The 27813-nt window shown below is 41.6% G+C and overlaps 2 long non-coding RNA genes across 2 annotated transcripts in view; one reads left to right on the forward strand and one right to left on the reverse strand.

Annotated features, from left to right (window-relative positions):
- The window catches only part of LOC136373294 (uncharacterized), a 394644-nt gene that overhangs the window by 176890 nt on the left and 189941 nt on the right, over window positions 1-27813 (forward strand). The window lies entirely within an intron of this gene.
- LOC136373299 (uncharacterized) lies at window positions 531-27374 on the reverse strand. The gene is made up of 4 exons (XR_010745619.1): window positions 27265-27374; window positions 20820-20884; window positions 12377-12435; window positions 531-836 (listed from the first exon to the last, which is right to left on the reverse strand). It is a non-coding gene; the product is annotated as an uncharacterized lncRNA (long non-coding RNA).

A 27813-nucleotide genomic window follows, 5' to 3' on the forward strand; every position in this document is an offset into this window, starting at 1 on the left:
TCAGCTCCATCCTCCATCAAAAACTAAATTCAATTCTCAACTTATCCCATTATATTTTACACACATTCACCCTTGCAAGGATGCCGTAAGACCTAATGGAACTGTCCACAAAGATATTACCAGTTATTGCAGATACTAATGCTGACACTGAGGAGTATTAATGTAGGCAAATCCCAAAACACTCTTCTTCATGGTGAGTGTCATTGGCTGTGAGCCTCATCCACTTAAGTATCAGAGCACAACCTGACCCAGCCCAGTGCTAAAGACCATGAAAAGCGGACTGCTGTGCAACTGAAGCGTCCTTAACAGCAACCATCTGTACAAACTAAATGCTAGCCCCAAAAAATATCTGCTGCCTATTTTACAGAAAGTCTTTTTTGAAAATGACTGCACTAAAATATAGTCAACATCTATAAATAAGCTCCAGGAAAAATGTATGTATTATCAATAACTGTAGCATCACCATAAGAACACTTCAAGGAATATAGACTTGGAACATTTGTACCTAAACTCCTTGTTTAATAAAAAAAACCAACTAATCAAGTTCCAATTTTATTAAGCAGATAATATTAAAGAGATCTTATTTAAAAATAATGAAATAATGAAGAATATTGCATATTATTGTTGCTACTCAGCCAACTGCAGCTAAGACTTCACAGACATTGTCCACAAGAGATTTCAACATAACAGAATAAATCAAATAACACTATCTCCTGGGTAAGTCAGCTGGATCAGGACAAGGATTTCTCCTGCTGCTTCATAAAGAACCCAGCATCTGCCCAGGAGACTGTTATAAAGGAATCTTCACACAGCCTTCCTGAACCAGCAAACAGAGTCTGGAAGAAGCCAAGGGAAAGATGACTACAAGTATCTAAGTTGATTTTCTCTTGAGTGAAAGCAAGACAGGCTTTCAAATTATGCACTATTTGGAGATGCCAAACCAGAATAAGGACATTAAGCAACTTTTTTTTATTAGCTACTAAACAAATCACAAAAATGTATCTATGAAAACATCCAAAAGGCTCCAGGAAGAGGGAAGTCTAAAAATCATTTAACTTTTTTTTTAGATCTAGGTAACAAGAAAGGCAAATCACGTGTAGGAACCCAAACTGGTTCCTACCTAGGAGTTGAAGCAATTACTAGTCTATTGTAATAAAAGGATTTTTCTTCAATTTAAGAAAAGAAAAAAGAAAAAAAATTCACTGTGTAGCTTTAATGCTACAAATATCAGAAAAATTAGAAATCAAGGTGCTTGAGGTAAGAGCAGTTCTTGTAACTTGAGTTCTTCCTTGCCAGGAAAAGCACTGAAGTTGTCTACAAAGGCACTGTTCTCCTAGATAATTATCATTAGAACAAAGCAGCAGCTCCAGAGTACCAGTTTATGGTTTAAAAGAAAGCACTCAAGACCACATTACTCATATATCTGGTAGTTTAGCACAGATGTGAGGTTTTTTTCCTAAGGAAGTTATAGCAGATGTTGACAGCTTGGCTGACCAATTAAAGAGTTAGTTATGCCTCTGGAAAACACCGGCTTAAAATCAGAAGACCCCAGATGACTGGCCCTTTTTTCCTTCCGGCCCCAGAGGAGGTAAGGAGGCAGTCCCGGCTCTCTCCTTGAGGGGGAGTGTCAGAGTTGAGATGGCCATGCACTCAGAGTGCGTCAATAAAACTTTAGAGGGCTTCAAGCATCAGCACCTTGTTATCTAGAAGTCTTTCATACCTTTTCTATGTAGCCTTCCATGGGGAACTCCACACAGTTCTGGCTCTTTCTCTTCTTCTCCCTTCCTTCTGCAGTTCCAGCTCACTGCTTCCTGTCCCTAGCACAGCCACCTAACCCTGTCTGTCCCTTGTACAGTGTCTTACCTTATCTGTCCCTCACATAACCTCCTGTCCCTTCCTCCTCACAGCACAGCCAGCAGACTCTGACTCTCTGCCAACTAAGTCACTCTTTTATCACACCCATAGGTGTGACGGCAAGGCTGTTCTCACTCTTTGGTAATTAACACAGCTGCAATATATTGGAGGCAGGATTCCCACGGAGAGGGGGGGAAAAGTTGAGACTGCTTGTCCTGCCCAGGCTTTTTACAGGAGACCAGCCTGGCCCAGTGATTCCCAGGGGAGGGAATGAGCATATGCCCCCATCCTGGCTGGGATCAGTTTTTAGCAGCTATAAAACACCCTGCCCTCCCCCTATGGGAGGGGGAGAGAACTGGCCTGAGGCTTGAATGTGGGTCTGGGCCCTTTCCCCCAGCAGGAGGAGGGGAGCCTGCAGCTGCTCCAAGCTGGGCCATCCTGCATGACACCAAGGGGTGGAGGCAGGAGGCATTCACCAGCCAGGCTGCTCTGAGATCTGTCGGCCTGAGTTTTCTTCCCCCATCCCCAAAGCTTTTGAAAATCCTGGTGGCTGCTGCCCGCAGAGATCACATGACTCATCTGCAAGAATGTTAACTCTTTCCTGACACAGATTGAGACTTTTAAAACTCTAACCCTTCTCAGAGAGATAGGAAAGGCCAAATTTGAGACATGCAAAGGGACAATATGGAGATCTCAAAGTCAGTAAAGGAAGAGTGACCTCTTAGCTGGAAGAGATGACAAATTGCCTTGGGTCTAGGCTGAAAAATCTCCTATGAGTTATGGTAACAGACTGTAATATGAATATGCTAGAATAATCCTTTAAATCATGGACAATATGAATTGGGGAAATGATTTGTGGATTTTTGAGCAAAGGTATCTGTGATTTACAGAGTGAATATTGAATTAGAAGTTGTGATTTAGTGATCCCATAAGAGGTTTGAACACAGAGATGATAAGAAGCCCCCTGCACCAGTGAAAAGTGAGAAGACATCTCTGTTCCTTGAGTTGAAGAATCCTATGCCTTTGAAGTTGCTTATCTTTAAAATGGGACACCCCAATATATATGTGAGTCTATGGCCTATATGTAGTCACGGGAAAGACTACGTGATATGGGAGGTTCCACAACTGCAGAAGTTTCCTGGGCAGGCTGCATTTGTGTGAGTTAGAAGCCACAAACAGACTGTTTCTCTTGTGGAAAGTTACCAAACAACAGGAGCCACTTCTCTCTCTCTCAAATACTGAATGAAAGACTGTTTTATAAGTGGTACTGACCTAGAGTTCTGAGTTTTGTCTCTTTACATTGTTTGTAAGAAAGTTAACATTTTGTGGTGGGAGAAGGGGTTGTTTTGGAAGTTTCATTTAGTTTTTTTTTTTCTTTTCTTATTTTCTTTTTCTTAGTGTGTTAATAAAACAATCTGTTTACCTTAAGTTGGGCCTGTTTTGCCTTTTTCTCCCAAAATCCAATCTCCCAGAGGAAAAAGAGAGTAGACACAAACCACTACACTAAATTTGGCAAAACAGAAATTCGGCAAATGTGAAACCACTACAACTTACACATAAAAAAAGAAGCACAAAGACTATAATGGAAAATCCTAAAAGAACATGCTGCTTTAATTCACAACTGCTACTGGAAATTTGGCAAAAAAAAAAAGGAAACACTGGGACTAATCACTCCAAAGGAATGAGCTGGGTGAGGAGCCTACAGCAGTAAAAGCACAGCATTTTTATGGAATCCATCTGAAAAATAAGACAATGCATCACCTAATTTTGCTCTCTAAAAATGACCTTGGCTCCACATAAGCAAATCCTTTAAGTGCTTATTTCTGAACAGTTACATTCCATCATGGAGGTTCTTCCTTTCCTGTAATATTTTAGGAGTGTGGTTTAGCTGCTTGATCCCGGAATATTGTTTATTCCAGCAGACAAGAACTGAAAACTTTCAGGAAAGCTTCTACTGACTGCTACTATTCCCATCATCTTTATGGCAGATATAGCAGACTTGCAATCCAAAACTGGACAAGGAAAATAAAGTGTTAAGAACCTGACAGGCAGAAAAAGCTTCTGTAAGTAACAAGTTAACCCTGCTAAAGGTTCCCCATACCCACCATGTCAGAGGTTTTACTGCTGTCTGGAACACTTTATGCAGTCAACAGCAAAAGCCTTTGGAAGACTGACTGTGGAAATACACAAGTCTGAGAGTAAGACAGACTTAATTAGCATAACTAATCTGGTGACTAGGATGCTGTGGCAAGGACAAACACAACTTTGAGCTTATGAGAAGATGGGATTAAAACCTGCTTAAGGGAAAAGATTCAATCAACCCCCTACGATAAAGATGTTGTATAATGCATGAGTTGCTTGTATGATCTTTTAACTTAATTATTGTAGTAGAAATTATTACCTTACTGAAATGGTATATTAGACTTGGAAAACCTGAGTAAAATTGAATTCTGATCATGAATCAAGTCTTCCCATCTCTCCATCAATCACCGATAACTGGTGCTCCGTGTGACTGGAGAAGAACCTATCTATCTGACGTCTATCTGACGGCAATCGGCAATGCCCCTAGAACTGATCGTGACGGTGAAAGAACCGCGTTTGTGCCCACAACCCCTGTACGCTGCGACATGACAGGTGAGCCAGGAGAACTAAAAATATGGGACAGGGAATGTCCACCGAGAGAGACGTCTATGAAACCATGCTACGCCTCCTAAGCAAGCATGGATCCCCCATCCCTAAGAGGGACATTAAGTCACTTCTATGATGCGTGTCACACATATTTCCCGATACCACCGCTGCTTCTATTTTTACTCTCTGCTACTGGGACAAGGTCGGTGTAAAACTCTACGACCTGGCTACGCTGCCTGGCCATGAGCCAGAGCTTCACCTGCTCCCTGCTTGGAGGGCGGTCATGGACGCGATTAAAAAAGAGGGGGTAAGCGAGGTAACTTGTGAGGCAACCGCAGAGATGGTCCCTGCACCCGTGTTAAACCCTGATCGGCCCAGGTCCCACTCTCCCTCTCCCGTCCGCACCCCCTCCTCGACGAAAGCCAGGGACAGAGCACAGACGCCACCTGTAGCCTTGCCGCTATCCCACCAGTGACCGCAGAGCCGCCAAACGTTAATTGATTATGCGGACAGTGACTCTAGTAGCGACGGAGAGTCTTTTGACCCTGGCCCCGAAAAAGATCCAGACCTATTCCTTCCAAATATGCATAACAATGGGTTACGGATAAAAAAGAAAGCCCTTAAGGACAAAGACTTTGAAACTGCGGCAGAAATCTTTGTAGCCCCTGTGCAACTCGGCCCGAGGGCGGGGAAATCCACGATGGGAGTCCTTAGGCCACTCGGAAATTAAGGAACTGCACCATACAGCGACAGAATACGGTTTGGGATCCCCTTACTTCAGTAATTTACTAAGAGCAACCTTCACTACCCACCTGACGACTCCTCATGACGTTAAATTCTTGGCAAACCCTTTGCTTATCCCAACGCAATATGCAATATTCATGGCACAATGGAAAAAAAGACTGGAAAACTTAATTTTAACATATGCAGGGCATGCAACCCAAGCCCTGGCTGCCTTAACTATTGACCAATTGGCTGGCGAGGGGGTGCATACCGATCCTAATGGCCAGGCTGCCTTACCGAGAGAAGCCCTGGAGGGAATCACCGAGGCAGCCAGGTATGCATTTCTCAAAGTGCCTGATGCCAAAACTCCGCAACAATCCTTCATAAATATTAAGCAAGCTCCACAAGAACCCTATATGCAGTTTGTGGACAGACTGAAACAAACTCTGGAAAGACAAACTGATAATGATCAAGCCAGGGAAGTTGTACTACTAAAACTTTCTGTTGAAAATGCTAATGAGGATTGCAAACGTCTTTTAAAAACTTTGCCTCCAGAACCAGAGCCCACATTGCTACAAATGACTGAGGCTTGCAATCGCCTGGGGACATTGCAGCACACAACAGCAAGTTACTTACCAAGCCGTGGGGCAAGGTATAGCCCATGCCTTTGCCGCTTTAAAAATATTGCCCGGAAAGCAGTCGATTTGTTTTGGCTGCGGGGAGCCTGGGCACATTAAAAAGGACTGCCAAAAGGCGCAAAAAGCAAAAACATTGAATGTATGCCCTTGCTGCCAGAAGGGTCCTCACTTTGCTAAACCCTGTAGCTCTAAATTTCACAAAAATGGCCAGCCTTTGCAGGGAAACTCATTTCACAGCGCGGGATGGCGACGCGTGAAGACACAAGTTCCACAGCCTCCCCAGGCACAGCTGCCAGAACCGACCTTCAGTTTCCAGCCAGCCCAGCCCCCGCCACCCAGACCATCGCAGAACTATGGGCAGCCACTCCAGAAAGCACCAGGTTGGATGTATCAACCAGTAACACAGTAACGTTAATCAACAGCTCTGTATTTTGTCTCCCCACAGGGATTTGTGGTCCTTTGCCGCAGGGCTACCATGCTTTGCTCTTAGGTAGATCTTCTACCTCAGCAACAGGTCTATTTGTTTTGCCAGGAGTCATTGACTCTGATACAGTTGGGGAAATAAAAATTATGGCTTGGACTCCACAGCCACCCTGCGTGATCCCTGCAGGCAGCAAAATTGCTCAGCTTATACTTTTCCTGGCAAGCCCCCTTGTCCATACCTCCAAAAGGTACAAAGAGGGGGGGCGGGTTTGGTTCCACAGGGGTGCCACAGATTTTCTGGACACAACGTATCACTTCTCAGCGTCCCACATGCCAATGCAAAGTGTCTCTGAAAGGCAAAGAGTTAATTCTAACCAGACTTATTGATACCAACGCAGACATCAGTCTTATCTCTCAAAGTCAATGGCCTAATGATTGGCCATTAATGCCAGTCCCCCAGGTCCTTTCAGGGGTGGGTGGGAACAGTCAAAGCTATCAGAGCCAACACCTGGTACAAATTACAGGGCCTGAGAGGAGAGTAGCAACTGTCAGACCCTTTGTGGTCTCTGCGCCACTGGTCTTGTGGGGGAGAGATGTTTTATCACAGTAGGGAATTTTTATGCAGTCAAATTTTGCATAAGGGTCATTGGTGTGTGCGACACCCCCAAACTGACTTGGAAAACCTCTGATCCAGTTTGGGTAGATGAATGACTCGTGTCATTAGAAACACTGCACGTATTACAAAAACTTGTACAAGAACAGCTAAAAAAGGGACATATAATCCCATGTAATAGTCCCTGGAATTCACCTATGTTCGTAATTAAAAAGCGGTCTGGGGGATGGAGGCTGTTGCATGACTTGAGGAAAATAAATGAGGCAATCGAGGGAATGGGGCCCCTACAACCAGGGCTCCCTTCGCCTTCTACGATCCCTAGAAATTGGCATCTAATAGTGATTGATTTAAAGGATTGCTTTTTTGATATACCCCTGCATCCAGATGATGCACCCAAATTTAGTTTTTCTACGCCAAGCATTAATATGCAGGTACCACTTGATCGATATCATTGGTTTGTACTGCCTCAAGGATTGCGACACAGCCCGACCATATGCCAATGGTATGTGGCAAAAATTCTGAGTCCAGTACGGGAAAAAATGCCTGATGTTCTGTTGTATCATTATATGCATGATATCCTCATCTCTGCAGAAACTGTGGTTCGTGTGGAGGAAGCAATGCGAGCGGTCTGCCAGGCTGTTACATCAGCGGGCCTGACCATTGCTTCTGAAAAGGTTCAAAAGACATCTCCCTGGAAATATTTGGGCTGGCAAATAAGCATGCATTCCATTTCGGCACAATCCTTGCAAATTTCAACTGAAATCAAAACTTCACATGATGCACAGAAACTGCTGGGAACGATAAATTGGGTTCGTCCGCTGCTTGGGATTTCAAATGCAGATTTAGAGCCATTGTTTCCCCTCATGGGGGGAGAGCCCGACCTTTTATCACCTAGGCATTTAAACAAAGAAGCACAGACTGCGCTTCAGAAAGTGGCTGATGCTATCTCTCAGATACAATCAGCCCGTTGGGCTCCTGAATTACCATTGTGGTTAATCATTCTGAACCCCAGCAAGCAATCCCATGCTTTAATATTTCAGTGGGATTCAGAAAAAGCAGACCCTTTACTAATCATCGAATGGATCTTTTTGCCTAATAACATGCCCAAGACTATTTTCATGCAGGATGAACTTATGGCCATGTTGATTATCAAGGCTCGTCAAAGGCTGACCTCCTTGGCTGGGAAAGATTTTGATTGTATCTTTCTGCCTCTCACTATGTTTTACTTGAATTTGTTGCTACAGATGTCTGAAAAAATTGCAAATTACTTTAGCAGATTACCCAGGACAGATATCTATCCATCCACCTAAACACAAATTGTTAAATTCTTCTTTTAACTTACTCCCTAAACCAAAGAGAAGTGAGAATCCTTTGTGAGCTATGACAATATTCACAGATGGTTCTGGGAAAACCCATAAATCAGTGATTGTATGGAAAGATTCTGAAACTGGAACCTGGCAATCTGATATTGCTGTTGTTGAAGGGTCTCCACAAATAGTGGAATTAGCCACTGTGGTCAGTGTTTCAGAAGTTCAGTATACCTTTTAATCTGGTTACTGACTCCACGTATGTTTCATATATTGTTCAAAGAGCAGAAAATTCTGTTTTGAAAAATGTTAAAAATGACTTTTTTTTCCTGGTTGAAACTGCTGGTTACTCTGTTAGACAAGAGGATGGCTCCTTACTTTGTTATGCATATTAGGTCACATTCCAACCTCCCAGGTTATCTCACTGAAGGTAACGCCCAAGCAGACTTGCTAGCTTTATCACTGAAGCATGTTTTACCAAACAAAATAAAGCAAGCTAGGCTGAGTCACGCCTTCTTTCATCAAAATGCTGGAGCCTTAATAAGACTTGTTGATTTAACTCCAGCTCAGGCCTCTAGTATCATCGCCACATGTCCCGACTGTCAGCGTTGCACCCTTCCTAATGTAAATATAGGAGTCAACCCAAGAGGTTTACAAAGCCTACAGACTTGGCAAACAGACATAACACACTTTCCTGAATTCGGCCGCTTGAAATTTGTGCATGCTTCCATTGACACATATTCTGGTGCTCTGTTTGCCTCAGCTCACACAGGAGAGACAGCAAAGGATGTCTGTCGTCACTTCGCTGCTGCCTTTGCCACACTAGGAATCCCCCAAAGATTAAGACAGACAATGGACCTGCATACATTTCCCGTAGAGTTGCAGATTTTTTTCTCCTTATGGGTTATCACCCACAAAAGAAGCATACTACACTCACCCACAGGACAGTCCATTATAGAGCGTGCCCATGGTTATTATAAATGGGCCAGGAGACCTGCTCCTTTGAAAAGCCTTTATTAGTAAGCTCTTTCAAGGGGTCGCTTGCGCCGTCGCCGCTCCTGTCGTTGTTCTCACTCCTGTCGCCGTTCTCGTTCCGGCCACCGCTGAGGATCAGGTGTCAGTCGAATCTGCTGCTCTCGCCGCAGCAGAGTCGGGAGTTCTTGCCTCGCGGGAATCCCCAGGAACTCAGCTGGGCTCGTGTGGTTCTAGGGGCCTCACTTCTTCCCAGTCTCTTTGTGGTCATGGCAAGGCGGCAGAAGCAGAATTCAGTCCTTAGGTAGCTGAGGGTCTTCTCGGTGTTGTAGTGTCTCCCTTTTATCTGGATTTTGTGCTGGGTCACGGCTTTTGGGTCTGTTTGCCGGCAACTGCACTTCGGTTTTGGAGCGGTGCATCATGGAAGTCCTTGGATTTTCCTATTAGGTGGGGCCAGCAGTTTGAGGAGCCAGCGCGAATGGCGACAGCCTAGCCCGACGGAAGGGGAGGGAACCCGGGGTTTTAGAGGGGGTATACAACTTGGAATAAGATTTTTGAGGGTACAAACTTTGGTACAAACAGCATAATTTTCTTAACAGACAGGTTACAACTGGCATAACATTTGAAAAGTACAATTTTTTTAACAAATGACAGACTGTGTAAGAAAATGGGAATCTCTTACATTTTATTCATTTCACCCATGGCACCCTCAAACGCCTTCTGGTACAACAAAAGGAGGGAGCTGGAGACACCCCTGCTGAAAGGCTATGCAAAGCCCTATATGCTTTTAATTTCTTAAACTGTTCAATGACAAACTTGCATCCCCCCATGACTAGGCATTTTGCATCATCTACATCGCTTTCCTGCAAGGAAAAACCACCAGTACTGATCCGTGACCCAGAATCTGGTAAAATCCTGGGCCCTTACCCCTTGATCACTTTGGGAAGGGGCTTTGCTTGTATCTCCTCAGAAAGAGGACCTTGCTGGATTCCTGCAAAGAATGTGAAGCCTTTCCGAGAACCTCTACCAGCAGCCGACACCACCGAGTCCATAGGAGAGGAGGAAGAGGAGGAACCCCACCCGGATTGTAGCTGATGTTCTTTTGTCCTGTCTAGGAAACTGTGACCTTTGAGGTTTGTGTCGGTATAAAGAGTATGAAAACTAGAGATAGTACAGAGTCCTTTTGGTGTAATTCAGGTAAACAGCCATTGAAATTTTAATTATAGCAGGGCACAAGAAAAGGATAGTCCTCACCTCCCTCCTCTCAGGAGGCAAGTATTGAGGAAATCCGAAAATAGCCATATTTGATAACTGGAATGCAGACAAAACAATTAAGTGAGTGCCTTATATTTGACTGATCTTTTAAAAAGGAAATACACTAAAAGGAATCTTTTTCTCTCCACAAAATAGATCAAAACAATCAAGTAAAACACCACGGTATTGAATCAGATGCTATGTTTATTAGCATTGCTTGCCCATGGTAGCACAGCATGGCCTGTTGATCAACCCAAAACGATTGTTTGGGTAACCCTGGCTAATGCAACCAAACAAGAAACCTTATGCCTAGCTACTGCATCCCCAGAAAATCCATTTTCAACCTGTTTAGTTGGCTTGCCATTAGACGACTGGCCAATACCAGAAGCTACTAAAAGCACTGTAGAGAGCTCAAATCCTGTTAATACATGGGATCAGTGGACTCCTTACCTTCTTGTAACACCCTTGGAGCCACAAGTATTACAACTCCTGGGTTCTGTAAAAATGGATTTTTGTGTCAATTTTGATTACACAGGAAAAAAATCAGTCTAAGGCTTGGGATGTTTCTGCCTGTCACCCCATGTATAGGAATCAGACCTCTTGGTGTAATTATACTTCTAGCAGCCCTTCTAAGTCCAGTAACGTCCCCCTGTGGCTGCCACCGGGAATGTTCCTGGTATGTGGAGATCGGGCCTGGGCAGCAATCCCTTCACACATAAAGGGAGGTCCCTGTAGTTTGGGACGACTGACTCTGCTGACATCTAATGCATCCGTGATTTCACAGCACAAGTATCCCCGCAAAATAAGGCGCAGCTTGCATGCATTTGATGAATACTGTGATGATGAATTGTCTTTGTGGTCTGTGACCCAGCTGAACTGGGCCTCTTTGCTTTTGCCAGGACTGGCTGCAAAAAAGGCCTTAAGTCAAATAAATAAGGTAGCCTGCTGGCTGGCAAAATAGACGAATGCCACCAGCTCTGCTTTATTAAATATATTAACAGATGTTGACAGTATAAGGCATGCCAGTTTACAAAACCGGGCCGCTATCGATTTTCTCCTCCTTGCTCAAGGCCATGGATGCTGAGGATTTCGATGGAATGTGTTGTATGAATCTTTTTGATCACTCAGAATCTATCCATAAAAGCATTCAGCTGCTGAAGGATAGTGTGTTTAAACTCAAGGCAGAATCTGGATCCTGGCTAGAGAACTTGTCTAGTGGCTGGGGTTTGACACAGTCGGCTAAAAGATTTTCTTAGAATAGGAATGCATACTATGATTTTAATAATTATGTTAGCTGATACCTTGCTTGCTTCAATGTGTGCAGAGATTGATTGATAAGGCTGTTAAAGGAGTGTTTTTGGTTAATATAGAAAGGGGAGATGTGGGAATACACAAGTCTGAGAGTAAGACAGACTTAATTAGCATAACTAGTCAGGTGACTAGGATGCCGTGGCAAGGACAAACACAACTTTGAGCTTATGAGAAGATGGGATTAAAACCTGCTTAAGGGAAAAGATTCAATCAACCCCCTACGATAAAGATGTTGTATAATGCATGAGTTGCTTGTATGATCTTTTAACCTAATTATTGTAGTAGAAATTATTAACCTTACTGAAATGGTATATAAGACTTAGAAAACCTGAGTAAAATCGAATTCTGATCATGAATCAGTCTTCCCGTCTCTCCATCAATCGACGATAACTGACCACTACAGACAAGTAAAGCATTCTGGTTAATCACTTATGAAACCATACATTGCTCTCTCCTCCAGATTTTTCCTTCAACCATGAGCTTTGTCCGTGGTTCCCATGAAGGGCTCTACACTCACAGCTTTCCAGACCCAAAAGAAACTGTTAAGACAAATGGCACGGTTATTTTATTCTAAGTTAGAGAATAAAAAAAAAAAAAAATAATTCCCACATTAGCATTTTGGGCTTTTTAGAAAACATACATCAGTTACTCACAAAGAGTCTCTCCACATCATCTCTGATAAGCAGAAATATCTCCTCTGTTCTTCATGCACCTGTAGTCAAACAGAAAAAAACTGAAGCAGTCACAGACATACATCCCCAAATAGCACCTGGCTCTCTGATCCCATAGTTTTTCACTAAACAAACCAAGATTTGTTCCAAACATTCATGCACAATCTATCTGTTTCCCCATTTCACTTACTTTCTCTGGTAAAATTATAGAGATGAAGGAGCACAAAAGCAAGAAAAGTGCTTCTTGTTTGCATGCATTAGGCTGCTCTACTGTGGAAACAAGGATGAATTATGAAAACTAATCAAGTGAACAGAGAGCACATGCACTAGATTTTTAAAGTAATCTCTTGCTTTAACCCAGTTGTTCCTGAGCCTGCCTATCCCATGAACAATTTACTAAAATGGAAGCTGTGACTCTCTTATAAGGTGGCTTTAATGAGAGAGAAACAGCTCAAATTATTTATAAGCAAGATGCAATCACAATTATTTGTATAGAAGAGGCCAAAATCTTAATGACTTCCATTTCTAAGATCTAATACAGTTGATAAACAAACTCCTAGTGAATTTTTTTTTTTTTATGTCTCAAGAGTATGGTATCTTACAGCCTTTAACCAAAATAAAAGACTACAGACTATATTCTGGCTTGTGAAATCATACCTCCACTTGAAGAGACAGTGAAAAAGTTGAAACATTTCTATTTGTTGACATTTATTTATTAGCAAACATTGCAAAATATAAAATATGTAATACTGCTGAAAAGAGCCACATTTCAGATTTTTTGTCTTTTATATATTTTACATTTATAAACATAACTGAATGATAAAAACTTAGTAGCTGTATGTATCAGGTATTTCTTTAAAGCAATTTGCTATTAATTCACAGCCCAAAGAACAAATTCCTTTTTCTAAGTCAATACTTTTAAGATACAAAAGCAAAATTTTATATAAGGTCTCAGTGGCAGTTTATATATAACAGAAAATAAAAGCTTCTGCAAATCATCCTTTCCCCTTCAATTGCTCTGTGCCATGACAAAATTTTGACTTCAGAGAGTAGACACATGCTCTTATGTTGCAGAGTTTCTCAGAGAGCGATGACATGATTTATATTTGGATTGAGGGTTGAGCAATTCCAGACAGCCCAGTGGCCTGCAAGGCCTGTGGGCTCCTGGGGCCGACAAGGCCTGTAGGGCTCTGTGGCGCATGTGAAAATTCACGTTAAGGTATCCCAGGGAATAGTGGGTTTCTAAATGTAGTATTGTAACATGGACAATCCAGCCACCTTAAGAATAAGATAAATAAGGCTTGTTTGCATTCTTTGTATGGCCTGTCATGGTAAACTATACTGGGAACCTATATAACCTGCTGTCTGATAGAGAATAAAGGAGAACGTCATGGTAGCCACGTTGGTTAGACGTGTTGTTTAGAGTCTCAGCTACACTCTCCTAATTTAAGAGCCTGTCTAAAATCTTGTTTTGCTAAAGCAGACTTAGACATTTAGTGGAAGGAAATAATACACAGTATTTATAAGCATGAATTATAAATTCAGCGTGTGCTTTGCAATACTTTAAACATGCTACAACTGAGACAGCATCAAACAGAATTGTTTAACAGTACCTAACTTGCCCACTCCCTCCCCCAGATACTACAGCAGCTGGCAGAATAAAGTGGTTCTTAACTCTTGGTGTTGCTACACCTCAGGACATCCTCTTGTTTCAAATAAACTTTAGGTTTCCTCTCTTAAAGAAGTCTGCTGAGTAAATAGGATAGGTTTTATCCATCCTCCATCACAAAACTAGCATTCAGAAAGTGCCACATCACCTGAGCTGTTCTCCTACCATCATTACTTCATTATTTGTGAGGTCCTACGTGATGTGCAGTGTGGTTACTGCAATTAGGATGGGTGCTTGTCTCAGTCCTTGTTTTACCATCCTGTGGACATTACACAGGCTTCTCTAATGAGATCAATACATCACACAACAGTATGAAGGGATCAAAAAAATTCCATGTTAAAATAGAATTTTTCATACTCAGAAAAATTTTAGTTAACTTTCATCTTTAACAATAGAGCTTCCATCATCCTCAGCGTTGATTCTACATTCCCAGCATATAAATATCAGAAATTCACACCTCTGCTTATACCTCTACCACAGAAAGGACAAATCTGATCACCACTATAAACTTGCATCCCCTGCCAGGAGCTGAATTTCTCACTACTGTGCAAGGTCCTGAGGTTTCTGATTTGCAGGGTTTGCTTTTGTAACTGCTGTCATATTTTGCCATCATTCTTTCAGAAACGCAAAAAAGTAGTACATATATTAATGAATAAGGATTAATTTCCTATAAAAACCAATACATTTGTTCTAACCATCTTCAGCCTAACTACAGGAAGACAACTTAAAAGAGGTGTGGTTGAGACCCATGTAAAATTGCTGAGCATTCCTGAGAAGTTAAACTACTTCTAATTCCAACTCCATAAAACAAACACAATACATGCATTGTCATATGCCACTGAATGCAATTCACATGGTGGATACCCTGTGAAACTTATTTTTATGCCTGTAATTCATCTGTCAGGAAGCTCTAGATTATTCAGAGTTGATAGTGCACACTGCTTATCTAGGTTACTTGTATCAGTTATAGCCAGCTCTTCAGAAACAACAACAAATTAGTGACACAAGACATGCCAAGGAGTGACAAAGTGTGCAGGGCACAGCCTAGGAAGCCATTAAATGAATGAGCCCACACATCCTCAGGAGCAAATATGAGCATCCAGGGAATGTGGCTAACACTTGTCAGGTCAGAGGCCAGACCTCAGCAAACATCATTCCTACAGCAGGCAAGTTGGTTTTAAATGATTCTCAGAAATCACAAAGCAGATGCTGGGATTGAGCCTGACCTACAGTGGTAACACAGTCCTTCCTCCTGCACAGCAGACAACCTGAATCAAAAACTAACAAAACAACTGCTGAAAAACAGAGTGCTCATGAAATCCAAGGGAGCAAGAGGCTAAATTCTTGCTTGGGAACACTACTGAGGGCTACAGTCCCATGTTACTTAACTTCACTGAACCACCGCTTGCCTACCTTGTGCTGGACCAAACCACCCAGCTTCACAAGCCAACAGCAAACAGCTGTCAGGGGACAAGCAGTGCCAGCACAGCCAATGCTGCCTCCCACCAGAGGGACAGTGAGATGCTGCTCTCTGGGCAGCCGCCGCAAATCCCCTGCATCCACTGTGCAAAGAGAGAAGGAAGCAGCACTGTCCCTCCCAGCAGCAACTGATTAAATCTGATATTGAACTATGCTATTAAAAGAATGGCTTTAATTTCTAAATAAGTAATAATAAGAGAATCTCTCTCTAAATACAGAGAATATATGCCTAAAAAAAGTATTATCATCTTAGAAGTCAGATGCAGACCAGTCTGATGTAGGCAGTTTCCAGCATGAACTTTGTACGCATTTCTGGAGAACAGCACAGCCTCCCAGTTTTTATAACAGGCATCAGAGTTGCATTACTCAATAGCAGCATTAACCTATATCAACTATCACCTGATAATCATTACCAAGTAGAATAATTTACTAACTTCCACCCACAAACCAGAAGTATATAAGTACTTAAACATTTTCCATAAAAATCAAGTCCAGACACAAAAGAAACCCCATATTATAGACTACAGAAAATACAATGAAAGCTACCAATTAGCTTCAGTCAGCCAGTCCTGCATTTTGAAAATTTCAGTGTTATAAAGGAAGTCAACAGTCGAAATACAACTCTAGGTAGCAGAACAGATCTTATACAAATGGAAATTTTGCAGCTGTATTACGTGAAGAAGTCTTACCCACCAAAAGCAGTGCTACCATGCTTGTCAACTGCAGTTACAGAATGGCCTTCATTAATGTACTTTAAAAATATGTTTGATAAAAATTTTATTCAATCTATTTTAGGGACACAAAATAAAACTATTTTCAGCATGCTCACACAAGCTTAGAAGTCTTCAGTAATACTTCAAGTATTAAAAAAACCCACGCTTCTCGGTATAGTATTTCACTCACGCAGAAAGACAAAACAGTTCCCTGGAGCAGATTAAGTCATTAATACACCACATATACGTCACATCTAAGTAAAAGTGTGCAGTTTAAAATGGCACCATAGGCAAGAAGAAAATGCTGTGTTATATTGAATAGCTGTGCTAAGCCTAACAGACCTAGGTTGGATGCCCTTATATTATATTCTCAACACTGGGAGCTTCAGCAATTACAGCATAGCATAATCCAGTCCCAAGGAATGAATGGACTTCTCTCCCATTCCCTTGAGCCCTAACGAGATCATCTCCCCACACAGCAATCCCAGCCTGGGACCAAAGAGAGGGAGACAAGAAATAGGCTGCAGATGACACACCGCAGTGACAGTGAGTCTAAGATGCCAGCACAGGGAGGGGACAAGGATGCAGCAGGGACAGTGCCCCAAAACACAAGAAAGTAAGTGTGAGACAAGCCAGCTCCCTGCCAGAGCCACAATGATCTGACAGGTTAGTGACTCACCTGGGTTCACATCAGCTCTGTCCTCTGGACAGCAGCACTGCTGTCTCTTCTGCCCTTGGCTCAAACATCTGTACCCTCTTGTCATCCCCAGCTGTAGCTCCAAGCATTGTTCAGAGCTGTGCACAGCACCCAGATGGCCTGTCAGTGGCAGCTGCCCAAAACGCTGTTGTCCTCCTACTGCTACTCCTACATCCACAATGCAGAGCAGGCCCCTACCAGTGACAATGCCCATAACTCCTGCTGTTTGCCCATGTCCAGACAATAAAGCAGCTTCCATGCCACCCCTCTCCTAAAGGAAATGTCAGATTCTGCCTCTGTGCTTAAGACTGGAGGATGGTTTTTAATCATTATCTCCCAAGACTGCTGACAGTACAAAGTAAGGAGTCTTACCCTCCATGGATTGCTTCCATTTGCCAGGAACTCCATTCTGGACAGTCTGTGTCAGATTTAGAGGCACCAACTACTACTCTGGAAGCCTTAATGAAAAGGCCAGTTCACATCAGACTGGAAACAAGCGATAAAAACAGGAAGTAAAAGTCTGTGAAGCTTCCGAGTAAAACAACACACGTACACTTCAGCAGACTGAAATCTTCCAGTCTTCACAAGTGACTCCTGGATAGCCAGTATACATTACCTGGCAATAAAACCAAAAAAAGCTCAGAACATTAAAGCCCATTTTCCCATTCTCTGCTGTAAGACCTTTTGGAATCCTCTCCTGTATCACATACCAGAGTACCAGAACCACGTGCATCACTGAGAAATTGAATCCTTGGTAATTCCTTATTGCTGCCATTCAAGTATCCTTTGACAAGCCACCTTGGAATCACTTTGCACTGAACTCCAAGCCTTCCCACCTGCTCTTACTTGCAGCAACAATGTCCTTTACTTGGAGGCTTCACCTAAGCTACATCCTTGGGAACAGAAAAATCTACATATGCAAATAAAGGCCTGAGAAAAATGCTTCTAGATCAAGTTAGTCAGTATGATTTGCAACACAAATCACTGTCAGCAAAGTTCCTAATTTTGCATTGCTGTTATGGGTGAAGGTGGAAGCTAAGAGAATACCAGGCTGCAGATCAACTTAGAGGCATTAGTTTTCCTTTATTTTCTTTCTAAAGCTATTTTGAGCAGACCTTGAAATGGCACAAACACTGAACTGAGAATTCAGGACACACTAGGTCAGAAATGTACCCAGAGCACAACACAGCTCACCACCCACTGCCTTATAAGCCTCACAAATGACATGAGAGCTGAGTAAGATGTGCTTCACATGGTGGTCATTCAGCTTTAGTTAGTGGCACATGGATGTTTTCTAACACAACAGTTTTAAAAGCAAAATGAGATTTGGATTTCTGATGATACTTCTGCTAGAAATGGACATTAAGAACCTACCAAACACAAGGATCTTGAATAGCAGTACAACAGTCCAGCTTTTTCGGCTCCAATAACCACCTTGAAAAAAAAGCCAGAAGAGAAGCCACACAACCTTTAGATAACTGATTGGCAGGGAACAAAAATCCCAGGATCGTTCTAGATGTCCCAACCTCTCAAACAGTGAATTTGCTAAAAAAGACAGTTCAAAATGAAGGAATGTTCTACCTCTGAGCAGTACAGCTTAAATTGTTAGCTCAGTCAATCCACAATCAGAAAAAGTAAACTGAAGCTTTAGCTGCATTCTGGAAAGATTTCAAAGCTATTTAATATTCTACAAATATATACATTTATCTTTTTTAGGTAAGTGTCCTGGGTTGTAGTTTAGGATGTATTCTATCACCATCTTCAGTTAATGGCCCATCAATGCCTTGTGCATGACTCATAGATACCTCCAGTAGACCCAAGGTAGTGGCAATTACTGAAAAAACGGCTAGTCTCTTTTTGCTCTTCTTTCAGACAATTAGTACACAATCCACTTGGTCTACATCCCCCTTTACAATGGTGTCCTGGGTTGTAGTTTAGGATGTATTCTATCACCATCTTTAGTTAATGGCCCATCAATGCCTTTCGCATGCCTCAGAGATAACTCCCTCCGGGAGTTATCTCTCTTTAATGGGCCATCAAGGACCTCCTGCATGACTCATCACCCCATTGTGAGATGCTCTGCCCTGCCCACGGGGAGGAGCCAAGCATTCTCACCTGGATATAAGCTGGGATTTGGGACAGTAGAGGCAGCGCTCACCCACTGGATTCCCAGAGGACTGGAGCTACCAGACCTTTCTATAAGATCACTGCTTCAGGAAGACCACCTCATCTGGACTGCTTCCATCACCCTGATCAGGTTGTATTCTGACTCTGTCAGTGGTTTTTCTTTTTGTATTGTTGCATTTATTTTATTTCTTTTTCTTCTCATTAAATTGTTTTTTTCTGACTTAGAGCCTCTCACTTGGTTTGTTTTCAAACCACAACAGTAAGCTGAACAAACTTCTCAGAAAGCCAAAAGTAATCAGTCTTAGCAGAATCTGCTTGAGTTACATACTCTACTTTGTACAAAGCACTAAGATTCCTGTGTCTTTCTTTATCAGCTGTCCTAATAAAGAACATAAGGCTCGGTGATTTGATTTACAAGAATTTAACAATTATAGTTTGTTCATCAAAAGAGAGTCCTGCTATTTTTGAGATATTAGCAGTGCCTAACATCTCAATTATATAAACCAGCTTTTGAAAGCCCTTTGAAAAAAACTGCTCCTGAAGAAGAATTAAACTTGACACGGTCAGAGTCCTACAAAAGAAAATAAAATATTTTTTCATTTGAACATTTGTATGTTAAGTATTTACACTGCTGTATAGAGTTTAGATTACAGGAGTTTTCAAGAGATGTACATTTCCAATGGACTGTATCTAAATTATTATATATAACAATACAAAAGCCTTCTAATTTCTGTCCCAGTGAAGCTGACAAATTGTGTAAGTTTTCCGCAGACACTTGACATTTTACAAACGTGTTACTCACCCACACAGTCTCTCAAGTCATCTATTTTGTACCAGGAAAATTAATCAGAATAATTTTCAATGTGTTAATTTAAGGATGTCTACTGCAACATCTGGAAAAGGCTATGTAAAGAATACAGAGCATGCACAGCCATGAATATTTACGTATCCTTCAAACTAGGATGTCTCAGGCTACCAACAGCACAAAAATATCTGAATATTTTGATCAACACTCAAGAATATCTTTAAAGCTATCTTGCTTTCTTGGCTACATGAACTGTTTAATTAAGCTCTGTTACACACTAAGTTTCATATAAGAAAAGCAACACACAAAAGTCAGACAGGAAAGCTCAGACTGAAGACCTAATCAGCCAGGCTACCTGTCTAACAGCAGTCAATTCAGGAGCAGTGACAGTGAAAGGACACTGCCTTCTGGCAGCTTCCCTCTGCCAGGGTTTTAGGGACTTCCTCCCACAAACTGCATCTGGAATTCAGCCTTGAGCACTTCAAAATCCACTTTTTTTCTTCCACTAATCTGTCTAATCCCATTTCAGTCTAATTTGCACTCAAGATATCCCATGACAGTGGAGTATTGATATAATTATACACTGGGTAACGATGGAGTCTCACAATATAATTATACGTTACAGGAAAGCATCCTTCAGCTACCACCTCAACAATTTCCTAATGCACCACCCATAGCAGCTTCTCAGCTCCAATGCCATACTGACTGCAGAGACTTCCCCACTATAGTTTCCCAAAGAATGCTCCCCTGCTGATCCACCCCTTTGACCTACTGTGCTGCCTCTTTACTGTCTGGAAAGCTGGAAGCACCTCCACATCGAGCTACAGCTACACAATGTGTTGCCTGGTTGTGTTAATTGAACAGGAACAGTTTCACTGGAGTTTAGTCGCTAAAAGAAAATTATTTGCATACACAAAGTATCTCAACTTTCTTACTGTTCATGGCAGGATCCCAGGGCTATGTTTCACCATTCCCAGGTAGTCCAGGTTAATTTTGACATCTAGAACAAGGTTTGGAAAGAGAAAAAATTGTCACACGTTTGCACACTGTAGTTGTTATTTTAAAGACCTGCAGGGTAGACCATCTCCAACAGAGCCAACTATTGGCTTCTGCAGCCCTTTCAGCTCTGTCTCCAGTGTGAGTGGAAAACTGGATAGCCCCACTTCTTGCCTGAAGGGAAAGTTCACATAGCTCACTAAAAATCTGTGGCATCCTGCTCTTTTCCATGTGTATGGAATATTTCATACAGAATCCCACAAGATCATAGCTCCACATAAAAATCAATTTCCACAATAGCACAGAAAAAAAAAAAAAAAAGTCAAATCTAATTTTTGCTTTGAAGCTACTCAGGCAGTCACTGTCTTAGAATCACAGCCACCATTTCATGCCAATCACTAAATGCATACAAGCCACAGGAACTGCAGAAGTCCTAACAGAAGTAATACCTTACACTGTGATCCCAAGCCAACCCTCCTTCTCACAAATTCCCCCCAGCAGGTGTGACCACAGCAGGAAGTAGGAAGCTCTGGCTGGGCTTGCACAGGGAGCACCAGTCACAGCAGAGCTCAAATAGCACCAAGTTACAGTGAAAAGTCATCTTACAGCCATGAACAATGGGATAGAGGGATTTAGGAGGAGATACTGCATTTCTTTTTAATGCTGAAAATATAACACAACCAATTTGAAAGGAAAACAGCAGGCGGTTACCCCAAAACACAAGGAGCAATCAGCAGTGCTGTTATTTGCACTGGCATTAATTTTTTTTTAATTCATTCTAACATAAAGCAGAGTAAAGAAATTATGGCAATTATGCTGCTGGCTTTCATTTCCTCTTCATTTCCTCCCAGAAAAGAAAAAAAAAAAAAACCAACAACAATGCACTTCGCAACCCATATTCTCACACTGTTAGCACCAGTGAGGGTCACTTCTATAATTCAATGAATGAACAGTATTTTTTCAATTACAAGCCCTTGCCAATCAAATTATTCATCCAGTTAAAACAATAAAGCAATACTAACAACAAAATCATATAGGAAAGTGCAGGTTAACCAATAATAATGGATCAGAAGCACATGGGACATTTAAACTTCTTAACCAGAACAAAGGATTTACCTGAAGATGAGAGGCTATGGCAGTCTTACTTCATGAAGCTTTTGATACTCCTCCTTAAAATGTGTTAAATTATTTTGCTTTTACATATGCACAGCTATGGATGGCAGCAATCAGAATGACTCAAGTTCCAGAATTAAAATAAAATTGTGTCAGGAATGACATACACAATTCACCAGGAAGCCTCTTACACTGTTTGTTTTGGTGAAGAAGGCCAGAAAGGCACAAATTTAAAAAGTAGTTTCTGGTGGTTTCTTACTCCCTTTAAAACCAGGAGTAAGATCCAGCTCCCCCCCATTCCCTATGAGCGCATTTTGCCCAACCTGCAGGGTGGCAGAGCCGTGTCAGGCTGCTCCAGTGACACACACAAGCATTACTCTGCAGGGCCTTGTGAAAGGCTCTTATTAATGAAAATCTCAAACAATGTCAGACTTGTTAGACACATCTGGGATGGAACTGAAACAATAAAGTAAATACAAAGATAGCATTTCCTTCTCTGACCCACTCATTTTTTCCTCCTCCCATTTCTTTTTCTGCCATTATTTATTCCTGACTCCTTGTTTAGGACCATATTGTCATGCAACCTCTCATCTTGCACATTCACACTTTCCAGCCCAACTCCCTCCTACCATTAATTTTACTAATGAATAAACAATCTGAACAAGTAGTGGGAGCTGGTTACAACCATATCATGGACTCTTCTGTACACATGTGAGGAAGACAAGACACTGCTGCACAGCAGCCCCACACCACATGCCCTGGCACCTGGCAGCACCACCAGAAGGGTGCCAGCATTGCCATCCCCTGCTTCCACACGAAATACGTATAAATTTAATCACTTCTTTCATGACACACCAGCAGATCATTACAGCCTAACCAGAAAATACACTCATTCCCCATGAGGATGATGAAGTGGGATTTTCTTATTTCAGCTGTAATTGCAGGGTTATTTGCAGGGAGAAGCCACATTTCTGCCTCCAAGCAGCAATGAACCTCTGCCCTAGGTTTGGCTCTCCTCCTCTAGGAACTGCTGTGCCATGGAAGAGCTCAGCACCCTTGGTTGCTTGCCCCTACTCTCTGCCATAAGGCTCCAGCTGAGCTGCTCTTAAGTACTTTCTAACCTATTTACTCAGGATCAACCAATACAAAGAGTGATTATTTAGGCTGTTTAAACCACTCCAGCTTATTTTGGTTGACATTCTGCAGAAGAGCTCACATAAATGTCTAAGCTGCCAGAGGTAAGGTTTACAACTCCCTTACTGAAATATTTTCTCCTCCTAAAAACTCAGAATGATAGCCAACAGCAAGATAAAGCCAGCAGCAGACAAGAAATCCCTGGTATCATCCCAAAAGAAGCCAGGGCATTTGGCACACTCATCATCACCGAAAGAAATCAATTTTAAGAGTGTGAAAAAAGAGTTTCACTATCTTAGAAAAATTTTTAAGTTTAATAAAAAATAAAAATACACAATTAGGAGACAAAAAAGCAAAAGTATCTCGGCCCAGGGTACCTCACCAGAAAAGCACACTCACTCCTTCAAAATCCTTGTTTTTAAGGATTAACCTTTTACATATGCATTTTTCAAACATTCCTTTGAGTCCAGATGTTCCCTTGGTATTTGCCCCCCCCCCCCCCCCCCCCCCCCCCCCTTGAAAACTTGCCCCACTGTACCAAATTAACATTTTATTAGATAAAGTCATTGTTGGTGCCTGGTAGTCTTTCTGATACCAGAAGACCAATGAATTCCTTCTTGTAGCTTTTGTTTCACCGCTCTCTCAATCTTATCAATTTAGCAATGTGGAAAATTCTCTCTCTCTGTATCTTCTGGTTTGGTCAGTCTAGATATTACAAAGAGAAAAAAAAAACTAGTCTTTTTACTGTTAAAACTTTGTTACAATGAGAAAATACATTCATCACCTTTCTAAACTCTATTAATAAAACATAATACAGTACAATTATACATCTAGTGTTCATTTTATATTTGCGAAAAGCCAACTTTATAATATGCATTTATAACAAGAGGAGGGCAAGTCCAGTGTATATCTGCTCAGCCCTTTCTCTCAGAAAAGACATAACTTGGAGCTCCATGAGCCAGGACAGCCATGTGAGCACCTACAATAACACTTCACGCAAACTCCTGCCCTTGGAGGAAGGCATGAGATGCTGGTAAATTCCACCACATCGCCTTAAGGCTACAAGAAAGAGAAAAATGTTACCACCACAGGCTAGACAACTTGCTTACTAAGGTGTTACCAACAATGATAACTGTTCCTTTATACAGTCATACCCAACCCCACCCACTGCCACCAAACACCTGAAAAATAACCAGTGGAACAAAGACCACGGTAGCATAGCACGATTTGGGAAGAGAAAATGCCTTTTTGTTCTGCACATGGGAGGCACTATCATAACAAAGTCTTGGTGCATCACTGTGGCTCTTAATTACCATCAGGTAGACACATCAGCTAGAACACTATGAGAAAAAAGATAAGGAATTGCAGTAGGAACACAAAATCTCAGAGTCCCTACCTTCTTGCTAAAGGGAATTGCTAGGGCAGTTGTACCATGGTTAATTTAGAGCCGCACAGCAAACTCCTCCACATATCAAAATTTACATTAAGACAAGGTACTAAACCATTCCTGAAAAAGATTAGCAAAGATACAGGCCAGGCTCTCTTGTAGCAAGTGATACCACCAACATCACTGAGATGAGTTAACAACACTTCTACCAACCCCAAGACAAGTGATAACATGATCATCTCATCACTCTTATCCTTTAAATAACAGAACTCTGTTTGAACATTAAGGACAAAATTCTCAGACTCAGGGGTAAAATATGGTACCAAGTATTGGCGAAGATGAATCAGGGAAACCTTATAAATATAATTGCTTAGCAAAGATTCTGAAAATATGAAACCTATAATCGAAATAGAAATGAAAGCTTACTTTGAGTTGTAGTGAGATATTAATTTTAAAGAATTAAGGACTTTAGTTAAAGAATTAGACGTGGACTTGCTGACGTAGACTTCCCTTTACATTTTGAAGAATAAAAGACTTTAGCACGTAGACTCCCCTTTTACTAACTAGACATTGCTGAGGTAAACTTCCTTTTTTTAACAGAAGCCGGATTTAAGGAACCGATAAATCAGGAGACCTGTCAACTTAATCAATAGACTCCAAGAACACAATGTGATCATAAATCAGATAGTCTTGAGAAAACAGGATCCAGGTGTCACCAACACTAAAAGGTTAAAAAGGCAAAGCGAGGAAGACCCATCTTACTTCATCATTTTGAGACCCCACCCCCTAAAAAGGACCACCGACTCATTTCAAAGAACAAACTACGCATGCTTAATTGCTTTTTGGCTAATTACCATATGAAGCGGGGAATGGGATGGACCAGAGTCATGAATATGCATTTGTGTTTTGGGTATTCAACACTTTTGTACATAAAAAGACCCTGTGATCATCTGTAAATTGCGCGTGTGTATTTGGGAGCTATCCCTCACGCTGCCCGGCGTCGTAATAAACATACACTTTCTAACTTCAAACTGTTAGAGAGTCTTTGGCCGTCATAGTTGGATATTGGTATTAGATCAATATCCATATTTTTTTAACAAATCAGTAGGATACTGAGTCTTAGTTACTATATAACCTGAAAATAATAGCCTAGCTAGCTGAAGGAGAATCCCTTTTGATTGAACAATACCTTTCTGCTGGCTAAGGGATCCAAAGGTCAATGTAGCAAAACAGAAGTCTAAAGAGTAGTTTTTAGAGTTTAAAATATAACACAGTATGGTAATATAGTAGTTCTTATAGGCTGTATGTAAATTCTATAGGATTTTGCGTCTTGTATTGGTTGGTCACTGTAAATTAGAATATTCATCACAAAAGGAGATAAAATGTATTGTAACAAAGACCTGGCTCTCTTAACTCTCTTACCTCTTACCTCTGCTCTTAACTCTCTTACCCTTCCTCTTCCCCCTACTCTTGCTCTCTCCTGCTGTCTTCCCCTGCCAGTTTGCTCTCTTGCTCCCTTCTCACTTAGCTTATACCCTGCTGTTGTTTCTCCCTCTCTCTTTGGGACTTCCCTTCAGCTGAGGCTGGTGGCTGAAGGCAAGGCCTTTTTACCCATGACCCTTGCAATAAAACCACATGTTCTAGAATATACAGGTTGGCAGAATTCCTTGTCCCAGCCATCCGCGGATTTGCCTACAACCAAGCCTCACTTGGATCACAAAACTCCCCGCAATAGTCCTTTTATCATTACAGATGTCAGTGTTTGGTACTGCCCAAGCCTAAAAGACAGTGAATGCTGGCACATTTACTTCCCCATGACAAATGTGAACAACCACAAGAGACTGGTCAGATTTGCAGTCATCAAGGGAGCAGCGTAAGGCAGCTCAAGCAACCTGGTAAATTCAATATTACTGACTTATCTAGATTTATCCTTCAATTCCTTTGTAGTTTAAGTGTTTAATTCCTAATTTCCAGCTTCAATGTGTAAGCTTGCAAAGTCTTTTGTTTGTATGTCTCATAGGACATACACCCTGGTGGAAATACTGTAATTTCACTGTATAAAAAAAAGCTTTGCTTAGAACAGCAAACATAAGAGCCCAGATTAAATTTCTAACCATAAAATCATTGCTATATTATAAATTCAACATTAAAGAAAGCAAAACTGGTAACACTATTACTGTTAAAAGCTTCCAACATAAACAGGCAATAAAATACAGTTGTTAATAAGTGTCAGCAATACAACTTCACATGTATTTTATAACTTGTAGTTGCTACTACTTAAAAAGTTACTCACTAACACTGAGCTGAAAGATGATGGGGGGTTGGTAGGCATAAACTATTAACACAAGTCTTCTATAATTCTGGCACCATGGTGGATAATCAGCTTCTTAAAAAACAAGAAATATATGTATACAGAGCACATGCCCATGTCTGTAGGATTCTAGTGCCACTTGCAGCTTTCTTTAAATAATGGATGTGCTACTCACTTCCTCAATTTTATTCAAGATCTGTGGGCAGCCATAAACTTGCCCAGAGTTTGTTTTGTAACACAAACTGGTTGAGAGTCAGGCACTGAGAAGCCAAAAGTTGACAAGGCAGAAGAGCAACCCATTTCTCTCTCTTTGCTCCCTTCAAGAGCCAGGTATCTGTCAGCAGGATGCAGGGCAGTGTTTGAATCCTCCAGAACTGAGAAAAAGTTTTCCCCCTTCCTTAATGTAGTGTAGAATTTCTGCTTTAATATAAATATTTACCTGAAAACATGAATTTAAGCATTACATGGATCATTTGGCTTCCTCACAGATGGAAAGCTAATTGGAGAACAGCAATCCCAGGAAGAGCTCTTTAAAGGTATCTGTAAACATGACAAGTTTGAAGTGAGAGCAATGCCCTGGTCCTGCTGAGCTGAGTTTGATGCTTCATCCCCAGCATCTGCTGGAGAAGCTGTGCGCTTTCTCTCCACTCACCTCCTGAAATGATTCCTGTCTCTACCTGCAAGAGCAATAGCAAGGTGTAGCCACAGGGTGATTTAGCAAACTGATAAAAACATTACAGAGTGGGTAAGTTTCCCATGAGCTAAGCAGCATGAAAGAAATCATCCTGCAATCACTCAAGCATTAGCTCTGCCAAGGAGCTATAGCAGGAGATCAGGGCATAAAGGCAGGACCACCCAGAGGCACATCTGATGAAATACCTGCAGCACCAAACTGTCCCCGAGGCCTCTGGCATCAGATTTTGCTGTCTGAGTGTGAATTTTCTGCTTAATTTTCAATCTCTAACAAGTTTGTGAAGAAGTTTGAAAT

This window comes from Sylvia atricapilla, chromosome W (assembly GCF_009819655.1).
Source record: "Sylvia atricapilla isolate bSylAtr1 chromosome W, bSylAtr1.pri, whole genome shotgun sequence".
NCBI lineage: Eukaryota > Metazoa > Chordata > Aves > Passeriformes > Sylviidae > Sylvia > Sylvia atricapilla.